Source organism: Mobula hypostoma, chromosome 4 (genome assembly GCF_963921235.1).
Source record: "Mobula hypostoma chromosome 4, sMobHyp1.1, whole genome shotgun sequence".
Taxonomy (NCBI): Eukaryota; Metazoa; Chordata; class Chondrichthyes; order Myliobatiformes; family Myliobatidae; genus Mobula; species Mobula hypostoma.
The window spans coordinates 161,019,070-161,036,102 of record NC_086100.1 but is presented as its reverse complement, the minus strand read 5'-3'; the positions used below and the strand labels follow the sequence as shown (position 1 = coordinate 161,036,102).

At 40.2% G+C, this 17,033-nt stretch overlaps 1 protein-coding gene across 5 annotated transcripts in view; it reads right to left on the bottom strand.

Moving 5' to 3' along the window:
• Window positions 1–17,033, bottom strand: part of ccser1 (coiled-coil serine-rich protein 1) — a 1,394,127-nt gene that overhangs the window by 709,348 nt on the left and 667,746 nt on the right. The window lies entirely within an intron of this gene.

The following is a 17,033-nucleotide window of genomic DNA, read 5'->3' as shown; positions in this document are numbered from 1 at the left end:
ATGGGCATTCCTGTTCTTCTCAACACAGGAAAATGGTCCTGTTGTTATGGTAACAGCCTGTTTAAATGCTTCCTCAGATTCATATGCAGAGCACTCACATTCAAGCACGGGCCTGCACCCTGCAGGTTCTGAACCCCAGCTGTTACCACTCTTGGGACTCCACTGCCAGATTATCATTGAATATTTGTCCTCCTCTAAACTGACCCCCGAGACTAAGGGAAACAACTGTCAGGTCCTATGTAACACAGTTCAATTGTAACCAGAGAGAAGACTGCAAAGTTTATGTTCAAAATGGACAAAGATAAAGCCACTATCTATAGCTGAGTTTTACAAACATTTTTGCATCAGGGCTATCTGTCACTAATGTCACAGCGTGGGACTCTCATAACTACTGAAATGATATAAAGGATTAAACAGAACATGGACATTTAATCCAATCTTCTTGGGTGTAATACTGACCTGGATAAAGAAATGCATTCCCTCAGTCCTTTAATAATTTCTGAAAACCTGTAATGCATTTTGTGCAAAGATTAAAATTCCTGGGGGCTCCCCCACTCAATTTGGTCTAAGATGTTGACAGCCATCATAAATAAAGATATTCTACAGATGTAGGAATTTAGAAGCTGCCTGTCATTCAAAATAGAAAAGGAAGATGACAACTGATGTTCACAGTTGAACTCTGCTATGGAAAAAAAAATGGCTTAAGGTGCTCCACAAACACGAAGGAGGCACTTGTATGTTCATCTGGTTAGATTAAAAAAATGGCCAATTGCCTTTGAGGAGAGTTTGAGAGCAAAAACCATGGAAATCTGAGAGGAAGGAATTGGGTGATCAATTAAGTTCCCAAGGCAGTATGTAGCAGGCAACTGCCACTCTATTTTACACTGAGAGTGGCAGTTGCCTGAAACGGGCTATTGGGGGGGGGGGGGGAATAGTGGAAGTAGTTACAATTGTGGTGTTTAAGAGGCATGTGAATATTCAAGAAATAGAGAGCTATGAGTCATGTGCAGGCAGAAGGGATTAGTTTAATTTGGCATCATATTTAGCATGGTCATGGTGGGCAGAAGTGTCTGCATCTGTGCTTTACTGTCCTATGTTCTATGATATCCAGTTTGATAAGATCTTTTAGAATCAAGTATAAACAATAAAACTGGTCATAAATGACACCAAGGATCTAATCCAAAAATGAGATGGAGTCGTACCTAGTTTCCCTGGCATTCCATCAACCGACCAACCGACCAGGCCAGGCCCTCTTCTCATTACTACAATCAGGCCGGAGGAACAGAAGCCATACCACCAGGTTCAGGAAGTTATTACCCTACAACCATCAGGCTCTTCAACCAGCATGAAAAACTACACTCACCACAACTGTGAATTAATTCTACGACCTACAGACTCTCTTTCAAGGACTCTTTATAACTCTTGTTCGTAGTGTTATTTTTATTTGCAGTTTGTCTTCTTTTGCACGTTAGTTGTTTGTCAATCTTTGTCTTATGTATAGTTATTCATAAATTCTATTGTATTACCTTTTTATTATGCAAATACCTTTAACAAAATAAATCTCAAAGTGGAATGTGGCAACAAATACATACTTTGTTAGTAAATTTGCTTTGACTTTGATAACAAATTTACTTTGAACTTCATCAATATTTATTCACACACACTTAACAAGGAATGATTAACTAATTATTATCACATTGTTGTCGGTGACACATTGGAATGCACAAATTGGCTGGTGAGTTCCTTTTGTTGCAACAGTGACCATGGTTCATAAGTAATCGAGTATGGACATTAATGAAGAAAGGCAGGCAACATTTCAGGCATTAACTCAAAGAATTATACACTGATAAAATGAATCAATAATGCCATAGTAAATGGAATTCATAGTAAGTAAATATTAAGATCAAACTCTTTGGATCTAAAAGAGTATTATTTATTTATTTATGTACTTGAGCGAAACAGCATAGAACAGGCCTCTCTGGCCCAATGAGCCGTAATGCCAATCGACCCACCTATTTAACTCTAGCCTAATCACTGGCCAATTTACAATGACCAATTAACCTATTAACAAGCATGTCTTTGGAATGTGGGTGGAAACTAGAGCACTTAGGAAACCCACTCATTTACGCGGAGCATGTACAAACTCCTTACAGATAGTGTTGGAATTCAACTGAGCCATAATCGTGTTGTGCTAACTGCTAGGCTAATTTATAATTAGTGAAGAGATGGAAGTAGTAAAATTACAAAGAGACATTGGGATCCATGCACCAAGAACATCAGATGCTGAAATGGATTGGAAAGTAATGAAAAAAAGATAACCAATGTCTGATCTTTGCCTTACAAGGTTTGGAAATTAAACATGGACATGTTACAGTATGAGTAAACAAGGCTCTGTTTAAAATACAGTGGACAACTATAAGAATTTAGGGCTCCAAGTATAAAGCAGAAAAATGGCACATCATGTGCGGAACTGAGGCTGCGAATTTGATAGGAAAGTAAAAATAGAATATCAGAATCGGAATTATGTATAATATCACTGGCATATGTCATGAAATTTGTTGTTTTGCAGCAGCAGTACACTGCAATACATAATAATAAGCTATAAATTACAATAAGAAATATTGTACATTTAAAAAGGAAAATTAAATTAAATAAATAGTGCAAAAAGAGAGGTTGAAAAAAACTGAGGTAGTGTTTATGGGTTCATTGTCTATTCAGAAATTTGATGGCAGAGGAGAAGGTGGTGTTCCTGAAACACTGAATGTTTGTCTTCAGGCTCATGTACCTCCTCCTTGATGGTCGCAATGAAAAGTGTGCATGTGCTGGCTGATGGAGTCCCTACAGATGAATGTTAGCTTTTCGAGGCATCACCTTTTGAAGGTGTCCTGGATTCCGGGGAGGCTACTGCCCCATTATGAAGCTGGCTGTGTTCACAATTTTCTGCAGCTTTTTCCGATCCTCTGCAGCGCTCTCTCCGTACCAGACGGTGATGCAACCAGTTAGAATGTCCTGCATGCTACATCTGTCGAAACTGTTCACCATTACTACTTCTGATCCCTCAGTGATGACTGCTGTGTTTTCCAGTGCTGGGACCCCAGTTGTTTACAATATATATTAATGACTTAGATGAGGGAATTAAATGCAGCATCTCCAAGTTTGAGGATGACACGAAGCTGGGGGGGCAGTGTCAGCTGTGAGGAGGATGCTAAGAGGATGCAGGATGACTTGGATAGGTTAGGTGAGTGGGCAAATTCATGGCAGATGCAATTTAATGTGGATAAATGTGAAGTTATCCACTTTGGTGGCAAAAACCACCAGTCATTGAAAGTGGGCATGCAGGTACAGCAGGCGGTGAAAAAGTCGGAATGGTATGCTGGCATTCATAGCAAGAGGATTTGAGTACAGGAGCAGGGAGGTACTACTGCAGTTGTACAAGGCCTTGGTGAGACCACACCTGGAGTATTGTGTGCAGTTTTGGTCGCCTAATCAGAGGAAAGACATTCTTGCCATAGAGGGAGTACAAAGAAGGTTCACCAGATTGATTCCTGGGATGGCAGGGCTTTCATATGATGAAAGACTGGATCGACTAGGCTTATACTCGCTGGAATTTAGAAGATTGAGGGGGGATCTTATTGAAACGTATAAAATTCTAAAGGCGAGATTGTTCCCGATGTTGGGGAAGTCCAGAACGAGGGGTCACAGTTTAAGGATAAAGGGGAAGCCTTTTAGGACCCAGATGAGGAAAAACTTTTTCACACAGAGAGTGGTGAATCTGTGGAATTCTCTGCCACAGGAAACAGTTGAGGCCAGTTCATTGGCTATATTTAAGAGGGAGTTAGGTATGGTCCTTGTGGCTAAAGGGATCAGGTGGTATGGAGAGAAGGCAGGTACAGGGTTCTGAGTTGGATGATTAGCCATGATCATACTGAATGGCAGTGCAGGTTCAAAGGGCCGAATGGCCTACTCCTGCACCTATTTTCTATGTTTCTTTGTTTCCCTTGACTTACCCTCTCTGAAGTCCACAATAAATGTTTTGGTCTTACTGACACTGAGTGCGAGGTTGTTGCTGTGACAGCACTCAATTATATGTTGGCATTTGAGCTATGTCATGGGTGTAGAGAGACGAGATGTTATTTTCAAGCCACTGAAACTGTAGTTTTCCAGTGAGGAAGTCAAAGATCCAGTTGCAGAAAGAGGTACAGTGGCCCAGGGGTTTGGAGTTATTTTGATTAGAACTGAGGGTATGATTGTGTTTAATGCTGAGCTGTAGTCAATAAACAGCAGCATGTCATAAATATTACTATTGTTCAGGCGATCCAAGGCCGAATGGAGAACCAATGAGATTTCACAGCTGTAAACCTATTGTGGCAATAGGCAAATTGCAGTTGGTCCAGGTCCTTGCTTAGACAAGATCTGATTCTAGCCATGACCAATTTCTCAAAGCACTTCATCACAGTATACGTTAGCGCCACTGGTTGGCAGTCATTGAGGCAGCTCAACCTGCTCTTCTTGGGCACTGGTGTGATTGTTCCCCTTTTGAAGCAGGTGGGAACACTCCTCACTCTAGCAGTGAGAGATTGAAGATGCCCTTGAGTACTTCCACCCAGTTGGCTGGCACAGGTTTACGGAGCCTTACCAGGTACTCCATCAAGGCCTGACACCTTGTGGAGATTCAACCTCTTGAAAGATGTCCTGACATTTGCCTCCAAGACAAAGATCACAGGATGAGTGGATGCCGCAGGGATTTGCATAGATGTAGTTTTATTCTTTCTTTCAAAGTGTGCATAAAAGGCAATGAGCTCAGCTGGACGTGGAGCATCAAAGCCACTTATGATGTAAGGTTTTGCTTTGGAGGAAGTAATGGCCTGCAAACCCTGCTAGAGCTGATGTGCTTCTGATTCTGTCTCTAATCAGAATCAGAAATATATTTATGGTATGAAAAAAGGGCATGCTCGAGGTGATGAGGGTCCTTAATGATGACTGCTGCCTTTTTGAGTAGTCAAGTGTTTTGACTCCTCTGCTTCCACAGATGATATGTCACTGGTAGCTGTTCAGAAATGTCTTCAAGCTGTCCTGGTTGAAATTTCCCACAATGATTGGTAAGGCATTAGTTTCTTGCCTGCTGATTACATTACTCAGCTTTTCCAGTCCCTGCCTGACATTGGCCTGAGGTGGAATGTACACTGCTACCAGGAATATTTCAGAGTGCAGCTACATGCTGATAAATATGACTTGTGCAGGTACACCTAGTAGTTAGAAAGGCAAATGTAATGCTGGCCTTTATTGCAAAGAGATGGCTTATAAAAAAATCTAGAGATATTTTGATCCAACTCTCTAGGGCACAGCTGAGTCTACAGCTGGGGGCATGGAGTGTTGTGTATGGCTGTTGTCTTCTTGTTTATGGAGGGGTATAAACATGTTGAATGCAGTGCAGAGGAGGTGACAAGATTAATTCCTGGAACAAAGATGTTGTCTCATGAGAAACAATAGAGTAGTATGGCCTTATACTCCTTAAGATTGCAAGAATGAAAGATGATATTGTGAAATAAACTAAATTCTGAGTGTAGATACTGAGAGGGTGTTTTCCTCAGAGTCAGAATGTGTGAGCAACAACTTAAGATGGAAATAAGAAATTTTGTCTTTCAGATTGTGATTTGAAATTCATTGACTGAAATGGGTAGTGGTAACAGCAAATGATGGTTTTCAAAATGTAATTTTATGGACATTTAAGGGAAAAATTGCTGCTCTGGGAGAATGGTGGTTAAAGGGAATGAATAGATTGTGCAAAGCCAGCATGGATTTGATTGAATTAATGGCCACCTTCTGTGTGGTAATAATTCAATTATATTACAAAGTTGCTTGGCAAAATTAGCATGAGGTGTTAAGTGTTGTACTTCTCCTTATTCTTAAGTCTAATATAATGAAAAGTGATAAATGGATGCAGTTATGTCCCAGGTCAGAAACAGTGCAACATTTTAGCTAAATTCACCATATTCCTTGTGCTTGCAGAACTTTAGAAAAATTCTGAATGCAAAATGTTGATCCTGATTCAGGTGTATTGTCAATGATACCTCAATCTGCATCTAAGAGTCGTCACAAAGCAAGTACAGTAGAAGGGTGCTGCATGTGGCTGTGTCAATGATTTTCTCCAGAGGGAGATGAACATACTGTGGTTATCCGCATGCAAATGTACCCATACTCTGAAGTAAACGGTTCTGACTGTACCTATTGTCACTTATATTGCTGCAGTGCAGGATTAGTGCTTGAATGATTAATGCAAGAGTCAAAACCACTTCACACTCAAATATCCCAATAGATGAATACAGGATTTTGTTTCTTAAATTCACAAACAGCATTTTGCATCAACAATAACCAATAAATTGACATAAATTCATCTACTAATGTACAAGCTGTCAAATCCACTTCAGCAATTGACTACAGCTACCAGTATTCTTGGAAAGTGCAAAAATTATTTCCCTCTTGCAAATTAGATGTGATATACATTTAAAGGGAGATTATTATGTATAAGAGCTATATTCTGCCTTCCTTGATCCAATGCACAGTTAATTACCTTTCTGAAATAAGAATAGAGAGGAATAAAAATATTGCCAATAATGCCATCATCTTTGAAAGTACTGATCACATTTTTCCATCCATTATCAACCCTGCTCACGGCATAATATGCATAGCTCTATGTGCTAGGAGATGCAGACTTTCCAGTTGTGTTTGTATTTATTGCCTTGAGTCAATCCTGTTCAGTGAAAAATTTTGATGAAAAATAACTTATACAGACCAACAATACCCACATTTTGTTTCAGGAATGTAAAACTTGGCACTCATTTATACAAAGTAAATGCTCAAAGCATTTGCAAATTCTTACTAACCCAATTTCTATCATTTTATGTGACAGTTCCAATAAAGATTCTGTTGCATTATTCCGATATTTCTTTCAATTCAGTTTGAGTTTGCCTACGATGCCTTTAAGTCACAAGCATTTGGTGTCTGGAGCTCTCTTTCAAATGATGAGTGACATAATATTCCAAGACACAATATTCCAGCCATCATTTGTGTTGGCCTTCTGTTGCCATGGGGTCATGTTATTCTAAATGTTGTCAAGAACTTAAAGTGAGTCCAGCAAGCAAGTGATTGCTGAACAGTATTCATTTCATTCTCTCTCATTGATTTTCAATGTTGTAGATTTACTTTTGAAAGTTTGTTGGAATTAAGAACAGAAGAAAAGATCAGTTGAAGCACATTGGATATTCTGCGTGCATGTGTGCGTTCAGAGTACTTTCACGCATAGGGCAACAGACTGGCAAGGCTGAAAGAGCTGCTGCCTCAGACTTCCAGTAATCCAGTCTTGATCCTAATTAACGGCCCTGGATGTATGCGATCTGCATGTTCTTCCCACAACTGCATGAGTTTCTCCGCCCACATCTCAACAACACCAGGGAAGGAAGATAAATTGGCCAGTATAAATGAGCCTCAATATATAGGCAAGTCAGGTGATAGAATGTGGGAAATGTTGAGAGAAACATTGGGATTTAAAATGGGATGATTGCAGACAGGCACTTGACAGGTGGGGACAGTGGCTCAAAGATTGTACTCCACTGAGGAAAGCTAATTAACCTTCATAAATCTTCACGCACTTTCAATTTCACTGACAGCTATGAAAGCAGGTGAGTTGGAGAGGGCATTGTGTGGCTGTCAGATCCTTTATGTGAGGGCAGCTCACCCTTGCATTCAAGACTTTGGACCAAGCTATTGTGCTGTGAGCCAAATGATTATGTCTATGAGTAGAAAAGAAGTACAGCGTGGCAAAGAACAGATGGCCAAACAGGAATAGATCCATTTCCCTTCATTGAGGCTGTCTGACCTGCTGAGTTCCTCTGGTGTTTTGGGTGTTGCTCCAGAATCCAGTATTCTTATGGCTCCAGGAAGACATCCAAGTCTATTTGGAAAATCTATCCTAATGCCCAGAGTTGAATCATCCAAAAACAAATTGTGACCAATAATGATGAATCATAATTTATGAATCCAGTTGTCTTTCTCAGTTAATCAAACAGAATTGCATCAACAATACAATTTGGTGGCATGGCAGCATAGCAGTTAGCACGATTGCTTTATAGCACCAGCTGTAAGATTGGGGCTCGATTCCTGCCACTGTCTGAAAAGAGTTTTACGTTCTCTTCATGACCATGTGGGTTTCCTCAGGGTGCTGCAGTTTCTTCCCACATTCCAAAGACTTATGGCTATAGTTAATACATTCTGGGCATGCTCTGTTTGTGCCAGAAACATGACGACACTTGCTTGCTGCTGAACACAATCCTCACTGATTTGGTTTGATGCAAACGACGCATTTCATTGTATGCTTCGATGTACATGTGACAAATAATGCCAAATTTTACTTTACCTTATCTTATCAATCATGTAAAAAATTATAAAGGAGACTCAATACTGTTTTTTGAAACAGTTGCATACTTTTGTGAAGTGCAAACAAGATAACCTGATGATTAGTTTGATGAACCAAAATAAAACAGTGACTAATCATGTTTTCCACATTTCTTTACAACATAGGACACTTCTCACCTCATTAACTCTGTGCTCTCTCAGTGCATTCCTATCAATCTCATTTTCCTATTTCTTTTCCTGAAGCTTGTACTCCAAGATGTCCATCAATACTATGCTTATTCTCCCACTGACATTAAGAGCAATTTAGAGCAACCTATCAGCCTGCCTGTTTTTAAGCATACCGAACATATAGAGGAAACCCATGCAGCCAGATGAGTTTATTGTCAGATACACATCAGGCTGTTCCAAAATTCCTTGCTTGTATGAAGCTCACAAAGTAAACAAAACACATGGAAATAATAAATACAGCAATGAGTACAAAACAACAAAATGGTGCAAAGATGGTCAGGCAATCTGAAATAGTGGAAAAAGAAATGTGAAAATGATGATAATGGAACAACTGAGAGAAGTAGAAGTAAGAGATTGAGAATGTGGCAGCAAGGTGACATAGAAGCAAATTCTACACAGACAGTACCAGAAGTGAGGATTGAACCTAGATCACTGGAGATGTGAAGCAGCATTTTTATTTGCTACACCAGTGTGTCATCCACACCGGTAATATATGAAAATATGTGATTTAAATGCTGTGTGAGCTCACCTTGATAGATGAAATTCAAGCAGCCATTTGCCACACAACTACAGTTGCTCATGAAAAGGATCACCATCAGCTTCTCAAGGGGCAATTAGTGATGGACAATCTTTATTCTTGTAGGGAACACCTGCTTCCCAAGAATGAGTTTAACAGAACCTGGCTTTGAAATAATAATTACATGTCACCAATAAAATGTGGATTGCATGGGCTGTTAACACAAATTGGTGATTTATTAATTGACTGTTGCAGTCAATTTGAAGCAATACTATTTGACTCGTTCTGTTGTATATGAACTGGCAATGTACTGTTTGATAATTTGAATTGTCAATTATTAGCCAAGACCTCACAGTCATTGTGTATTTGATATTCCACAATCACAAAGAAACAATTCTTGGCATTAGCATACTTATGCACACATTTCACAGTCAGCAGCTCTTGTAAGCTAATTCCAGCAAATCAAATTGTGAAAGGATGCAGTGAAGGCATAGAGAACAGCAGAACATGCTTTCCGCATTATGATATTCTGCAACATTATAATCAGTGATATGATAAAATAAATAAAACCAACAAGCTCATAGTTTTGACAAATAAATTGAGAAATAAGCTGAACTACAGAAAATTGTTATAGTGTGCCTGTATACGTGTTGCTGAAGAGGTATCACGAGGTGATGCATAATTGCATCTGGTTGATTACCAATACCGACAGAAGGCCACTCCAGGAGAAGAGGAGGATGGTTAGCTGGAGAGATATTGCATCAAGTATAAATTCTAATTTTGCGGTGCTAACACAGAGAAAACAATACCTCAAAGGGTATTTGGAGAGATATAAATATGGATGCTGAGCACAAGAAACAATCAGTAGGTCTGAGGCTCAAAAGCTCAGTTAAAATTGGTGGACTTCAATGAGGGAATCCTAAAGATGTGCAGCCTCAGCTAATAAAAGCAGCATACAATTGTGTGGCGAATAAGACAATGCTAACAGCTCAAAATCAGAACAGACAAGGTAGTGAGTCAAAGGAGAGTCACAAAGTTCTTTGATCCCATGACAAAAAATTACCTCTACCTGAGCAACAGCACAGTAGACAAAGAGTAAAGTATTGTGAGACAAGGAGTCGAGGATAAAAGGAGGAAAGCATGACAGGGGTTGCAGACAAAATTTCCTACTGAGCTGGAAGAAATCTGGGCATCCAAGATAGGGCAGTGGACAGTAAGATTAGAGGAGGGTGAACGTGGACTCAGAGAGAATTTATAGTACAGTTGGCAGTTATTTGGCTCACCATTTCTGTGCTAATCATAAAAAAAGCCTCCCTGTCTAATCCAACTTTCTAGTAACAGGGCAGTAGCCCTGTAGGTCACAGACTTTCAAGTATACAAAGTGTACAAAATCTGTAATAAATTTAGTCAAGAAGAAAAGAAAAGCTTACGAAAGGTTCAGAGAGTTAGGTAATGTTAGCGATCTAGAAGATGATAAGGCTAACAGGAAGGAGCTTAAGAAGGAAATTAGGAGAGCCAGAAGGGGCTATGAGAAGGCCTTGATGAGCAGGATTAAGGAAAACCTTAAGGCATTCTACAAGTATGTGAAGAGCAAGAGGATACGGCTTGAAAGAATAGGACCTATCAAGTGTGACAGTGGGAAAGTGTGTATGGAACTGGAGGAAATAGCAGTGGTACTTAATGAATACTTTACTTCAGTATTCACTATGGAAAAGGATCTTGGTGATTGTCGTGATGTTTTGCAGCAGATTGAAAAGCTTGAGCATGTAGATATTAAGAAAGAGGATGTGCTGGAGCTATTGGAAAGCATCAAGTTGGATAAGTCGCCGGGACCGGATAAGATGTACCCCAGGCTACTGTGGGAGGCGAGGGAGGAGATTGCTGAGCCTCTGGCAATGATCTTTGCATCATCAATGGGAACTGGAGAGGTTCCGGAGGATTGGGGGGTTGTGAATGTTGTTCCTTTATTCAAGAAAGCGAGTAGAGATAGCCCAGGAAATTATAAACCAGTGAGTCTTACTTCAGTGGTTGGTAAGTTGATGGAAAAATTCCTGAGAGGCAGAATTTATGAACATTTGGAGAGGTATAATATGATGAGGAATAGTCAGCATGGCTTTGTCAAGGGCAGGTCGTGCCTTATGAGCCTGGTTGAATTTTTTGAGGATGTGATTAAACACATTGATGAAGGAAGAGCAGTAGATGTAGTGTATATGGATTTCAGCAAGGCATTTGATAAGGTACCCCATGATAGGCTTATTGAGAAACTAAGGAGGCATGGAATCCAAGGGGACATTGCTTTGTGGATCCAGAAATGGCTTGCCCACAAAAGGCAAAGAGTGGTTGTAGACGGGTCATATTCTGCATGGAGGTCGGTGACCAGTGGTGTGCCTCAGGGATCTGTTCAGGGACCCTTACTCTTTGTGATTTTTATAAATGATCTGGATGAGGAAGTGGAGGGATGGGTTAGTAAGTTTGCTGATGACACAAAGGTTGGAGGTGTTGTGGATAGTGTGGAGGGCTGTCAGAGGTTACAGTGGGACTTTGATAGGATGCAAAACTGGGCTGAGTAGTAGCAGATGGAGTTCGGCCCAGATAAGTGTGAAGTGGTTCATTTTGGTAGGTCAAATACGATGACAGAATATAATATTAATGGTAGTACTCTTGGCAGTGTGGAGGATCAGAGGGATCTTGGGGTCCGAGTCCACAGGACACTCAAAGCAGCTGTGCAGGTTGACTCTGTCGTTAAGAAGGCATACGGTGTATTGGCCTTCATCAATTGTGGAATTGAATTTAGGAGCTGAAAGGGAATGTTGCAGCTATATAGGACCCTGGTCAGACCCCACTTGGAGTACTGTGCTCAGTTCTGGTCGCCTCACTACAGGAAGGATGTGGAAGCCATAGAAAGGGTGCAGAGGAGATTTACAAGGATGTTGCCTGGATTGGGGAGCATGCCTTATGAAAACAGGTTGAATGAACTCAGCCTTTTCTCCTTGGAGCGATGGTGGATGAGAGGTGACCTGATAGAGGTGTATAAGATGATGAGAGGCATTGATCGTGTGGATAGTCAGAGTCATTTTCCCAGTGCTGAAATGGTCGCTACAAGAGGACATAGGTTTAAGGGGCTGGGAAGTAGGTACTGAGGAGATGTCAGGGGTAAGTTTTTCACTCAGAGAGTGGCGAGCCGGCAATGGTGGTGGAGGTGGATATGATAGGGTCTTTTAAGCGACTTTTGGTTAGGTACATGGAGCTTAGAAAAATAGAGGGCTATGGGTAAGTTAGTAATTTCTAAGGTAGGGAAATGTTCGTCACAACTTTGTGGGCTGAAGGGCCTGTATTGTGCTGTAGGTTTTCTATGTTTCTATGTTTCTATCTTCCAAATCATCAGCATCATCATCATCAGGTGCCGTGCCCACTTTGAGCTTTGACTGCCATGGCCCACACACTCCTGTTTCGGGTCAAGTGAATAAATTCATTGGTATTCATTTCCAATTCTCTGGCTGCTGTCTGCATCATCATTTGTCTTTGTCATCCTCTTGCTTTCTTCCTTTCAATCTTTCCCATGGTTACCATGCAGACTAACTCCTCTTTCCTAATCACATGTCCAATGAAGTTACGTTGCCTTTTCATGATCTCATACATTATTTCTCTTTTTGTCTTTTTGCTCTGTCCATGACATCCTCATTAGATATTCATTTTGTCCATGATATTCTTTGCATCCTCCTCAAAAACCACATTTCTGCTGCTACAATTCATTTCCTCATGTTACTAGATATTGTCCAACATTCTGAGCCATATAACATAACTGGATAAACATAACATTTCAGTACTCTGAGGCGAGTTGTCATGCCTAGTTTAGTATTGGTCAGTATACTCTTCTCGTAAAGGTGTCTTTTGCCATCCCTATTCTTCTTTTGATGTCCAAGTCGCACCTGCCATCTGATGTCACCCAGCTTCCTAAGTAGCAAAATTCTCAGCCTGCAGATAGGATTCTCCTCCTTTTTGGATATCACCATAAATTGCCTTTTTGCAATTGATAGATAGACCCATTTCTGCACTTTCTTCAACAATTATATCAATTAAGTTTTGTAGTTCTTCCTCCATACTTGCAATTAACACACTTGTTTGAAGACGATCGAGGAGAAAAACCAGAAATTAAGAAAAACATTGAAGGTCCAAGTATTTTAAAATCTGAAGTTCATAATGCTATAAATAAGATGAAGAAAGGAAAGGCAGCAGGTCCTAATGAATTAGTAATCGAACAAATTATTGCCCTTGAAGATTATGGAATTGAAAAACTTACTGATTTAATCAATGACATTTATGAGACTGGAATAATACCAGACAAGATGAAAAAATCAGTATTTATCATTCTTCCTAAGAAAGCTGGAGCGATAGAATGTGAATTACATAGGACCTTAAGTTTAATGAGTCATAGCACCGAGATACTTCTAAGAATTTTGATGACAAGAGCTGAAAGTCTGATACAAGCTGAAACAGGCAAAGAACAATGTGGTTTTGTGAAAGACAAAGGTACAAGAAACGCAATATTGATGTTAAGGATACTAGCAGAACGAGCTATTCAAGAGCAAAAAGATTTGTTTGTTTTATCGACTGCATAAAAGCAGTTGATAAAGTGAAGCATAATAAGTTATTTGAAATATTACAGAAATCTCTAGATCTAGATTCGAAAGACCTCCGTCAAATCAGAAATCTGTACTGGGAACAAACTGCCGCTGTAAGAATAGATGGAGAAGTGAGTCAGTTTACGAAAATCAAGAGAGGCATTAGACAAGGGAGTGTTTTCTCCCCTGATTTATTTAATGTGTACAGTGAAACAATATTACAAAAAATAAGAGACATCTTGGGAATCAAAGTTGGCAGTGAAAACATCAATAATTTCAGATATGTAGATGACACTGTGTTAATTGCAAGTACGGAGGAAGAACTGCAAAACTTAATTGATATAATTGTTGAAGAAAGTGCAAAAATGGGTCTATCTATCAATTGCAAAACGACAGAATGTATGGTGATATCTTCCAAATGCTGTTTAAATATGATGTATCCCTACCAACAATGGGGTGAAAAATGTTTTCTTCATCTACCCTTAAACCCTTCTATCTACAACTTTAAAACATCCCGGTCGTTGCCTCCTCTCCTCATTAATCTCTCTATCACTTACTCTCTTCCAATGGAAACAATCCTAACTTATATTATCGCTCTGTGTAGCAACAATTATTTAGCCTTGGTAAAAGGCATAATACTCCTCAGCACCCTCTTGTGTCACTGAGACACAGAGCAATGCAGCACAGAATAAGGCTCTTCAGCCCTTCCATGTACCTATCCAAATGCTCCTTAAAGGTTACAATTAAGTTGCATCCACCAATTCCTCTGGCAGCTCATTCCACACTCACACCAACATCTGAGTGAAGATGTTGACTCCCCCCACCCTTAGTTCCCCTTAAATATTTCACTTTTCACCCTAAACCTATGACCTCACCCATGCTGAGGGGAAAGGGGAAATAGCCTGCAAGCATTCACCCTATCTATACCCCTCTAAAAGATTGCTCTTTATTCACCTGTGCTCCAGTGAATGAAGTCCCAAGAAAATCCATTCAACCTTTCTCTATAACTCAGGTCCACAAGTCTCAGCAACATGTTTGTAATTTTTTTCTAAGCATATTCGTAACTTTCAATAGGTTGGTGATTTGAACTGAACACTAACTCTACCGTCAATATACTATTCATCTTCTGCTCTAGTTATTTACTTTGTAACTTTGAGTAACTTTCATGTCTTGCATTGTACTGCTGCCACAAAGCCACACATTTTGCGACATATGTCAATGAGAATAAACCTGATTCTGATTCAGTAACAAACTGCTGGAGGAATTCATTGGGTCGAGACCCTATAACTTGACTGAAAACATCAATATCCATTTCTCCCCACAAATGCTGCCTAACACCCCTGAACTTATAACTCAGCATGTTCTTTCCCCTTTCACCAAGGTTTGCCTCTTCTTCCCCTTTCCCATCTGAGTTACAGAGGCAGACTTAGTGCTAGAGAACTGACCGCTTTGACTTTCCTCTTTTAGATCATCCATCTCCAAACAGTATCCAAAGTGATCTACCTGTTGTTGAGGGGGATGACCGGAGGCGTAGTCTGCACTGTCTCCTTAACCCTTTTCCCCTTCCTGACTGTCACCCAGTTTCCTGTGTCCTACACCTTGAGTGTGACTAACTCTCTATATGTCCAATCTATCATCCCTTCAGCCTCCCAAATGATCTGCAGTTCACCCAGTTCCAGTTCCAACTCCTTAACATGGTTTTTTAGAAGCTGTAGCTGGATGCATTTCTCGCAGTTGTGGTGGTCAGGGATAGACAAGGTCTCGCTGCCTTCCTACATCCCACAAGAGGACATTCCACTATCCTGCATGTCATCTCTCCCTAGCTGTGCAGATATAAAGAAGAAATAACTTGAGCTTTTCTTTCCTTTGTTTTCTCTGAGTGAAGCCTCGAAGAGTTAAAACCTTAAGATCCCCACTCTGACTATGTCCACTTAAATGATGGCTGCTGCGCTTGCCTCTGCCTTCCTTTAATTTGCTCTTGTTAATCAATTCCAAATGCCAATTAGCTGCTGGTCAAAACTCTATTATGCTGCCACGAACCGCTCCTACCTTCTATCCTCGGGCGGTGGACCTGATTAAAGTTCCCTACTCTCCAGACTTCTGATGTTCGGATTGGCTGCTGGTCAAAGCCCTATTGTGGGGTGGGTTATGCCCATGATGCATTGGGCTGAGTCCACGACTCTCTGCAGCTCCAATATGAGCTCACATATAAACCACCTTTTTATACTTTGACTTCTGTTCTCTTGAGTTGTGTGTGCTAAGAATTTACAACCCTTCCTGCTTTTGTTTCAGAGACAGAGCATCCAGAAATCAAACAATTTACAGCACAGCCTGGGATTAAATTAAGAAAAAGCATGTGCTTCTTTTTGGCCACACAGAGAAGTAGTAGATTGCACAGATGTACAAACGTATATTCATTTTACTCTTAACATCACAATAAGTTAGTCTTCACTCAATGCACATTTTTGTAAAGGTAAGCATGAATTTCAACCCACCTAAGCTAGGTAGAAATAAAGGCTCAGTGAATTTCTTTGGAGATGTATGGCTGAAACCATTTAGTTACACTGACTGTTCTGAGTGAATTTCCAGTAATGGACTTTTATCCATGCACAAATCCAAGAGAACACAAAATTAATGGTTCTGATTCTGTGAAAGTAATGATGTGAAACTATTGTCATTATTCACAGAAACCAAAAGCAATTTGGGATTCCTGTGCAGGTCTGTTTACGACATGAATCACAAAGTTTAGCCAATAATTCAGTATGATGACACAAGCCATGTTTTCGGCAGCTCACTCCACCACAATGAAGGGAAATCAAAGGAATTAACAGTATTTTAAACTATTGCAAACCAATTGTGTTATAAAATACCACAGAAATTGTATGCTTAGTTGTGTGAGATCTCAGTGATGTTAAATAGCCCAAGTTACTGTTAAATTTGTTAATACTGTTAAGATGTTAAATTTTGACAGGTAGCTGCAGAGCAATTCAGGATCAATCTCATGGATGTGGATTTTTAAACACACACAGACCATACTAGGTAGGCACAATGGATTCACTTCCCCAGGTGACATTAGAGAACCACATCTGGTGCTTTCATGCAATTGCTGGAGGAACTCAGCAGGTTGAGCAGCACTTCTAGGAGAAAAGGAATTCCCACAGTTTTGGGTTGAAACCCTGTATCAGGAAAGATATTAAACTAAAACATCAAAACTTCCTCCCCCTCCGCCCCCAAGATACTGGTCAACCAAACTG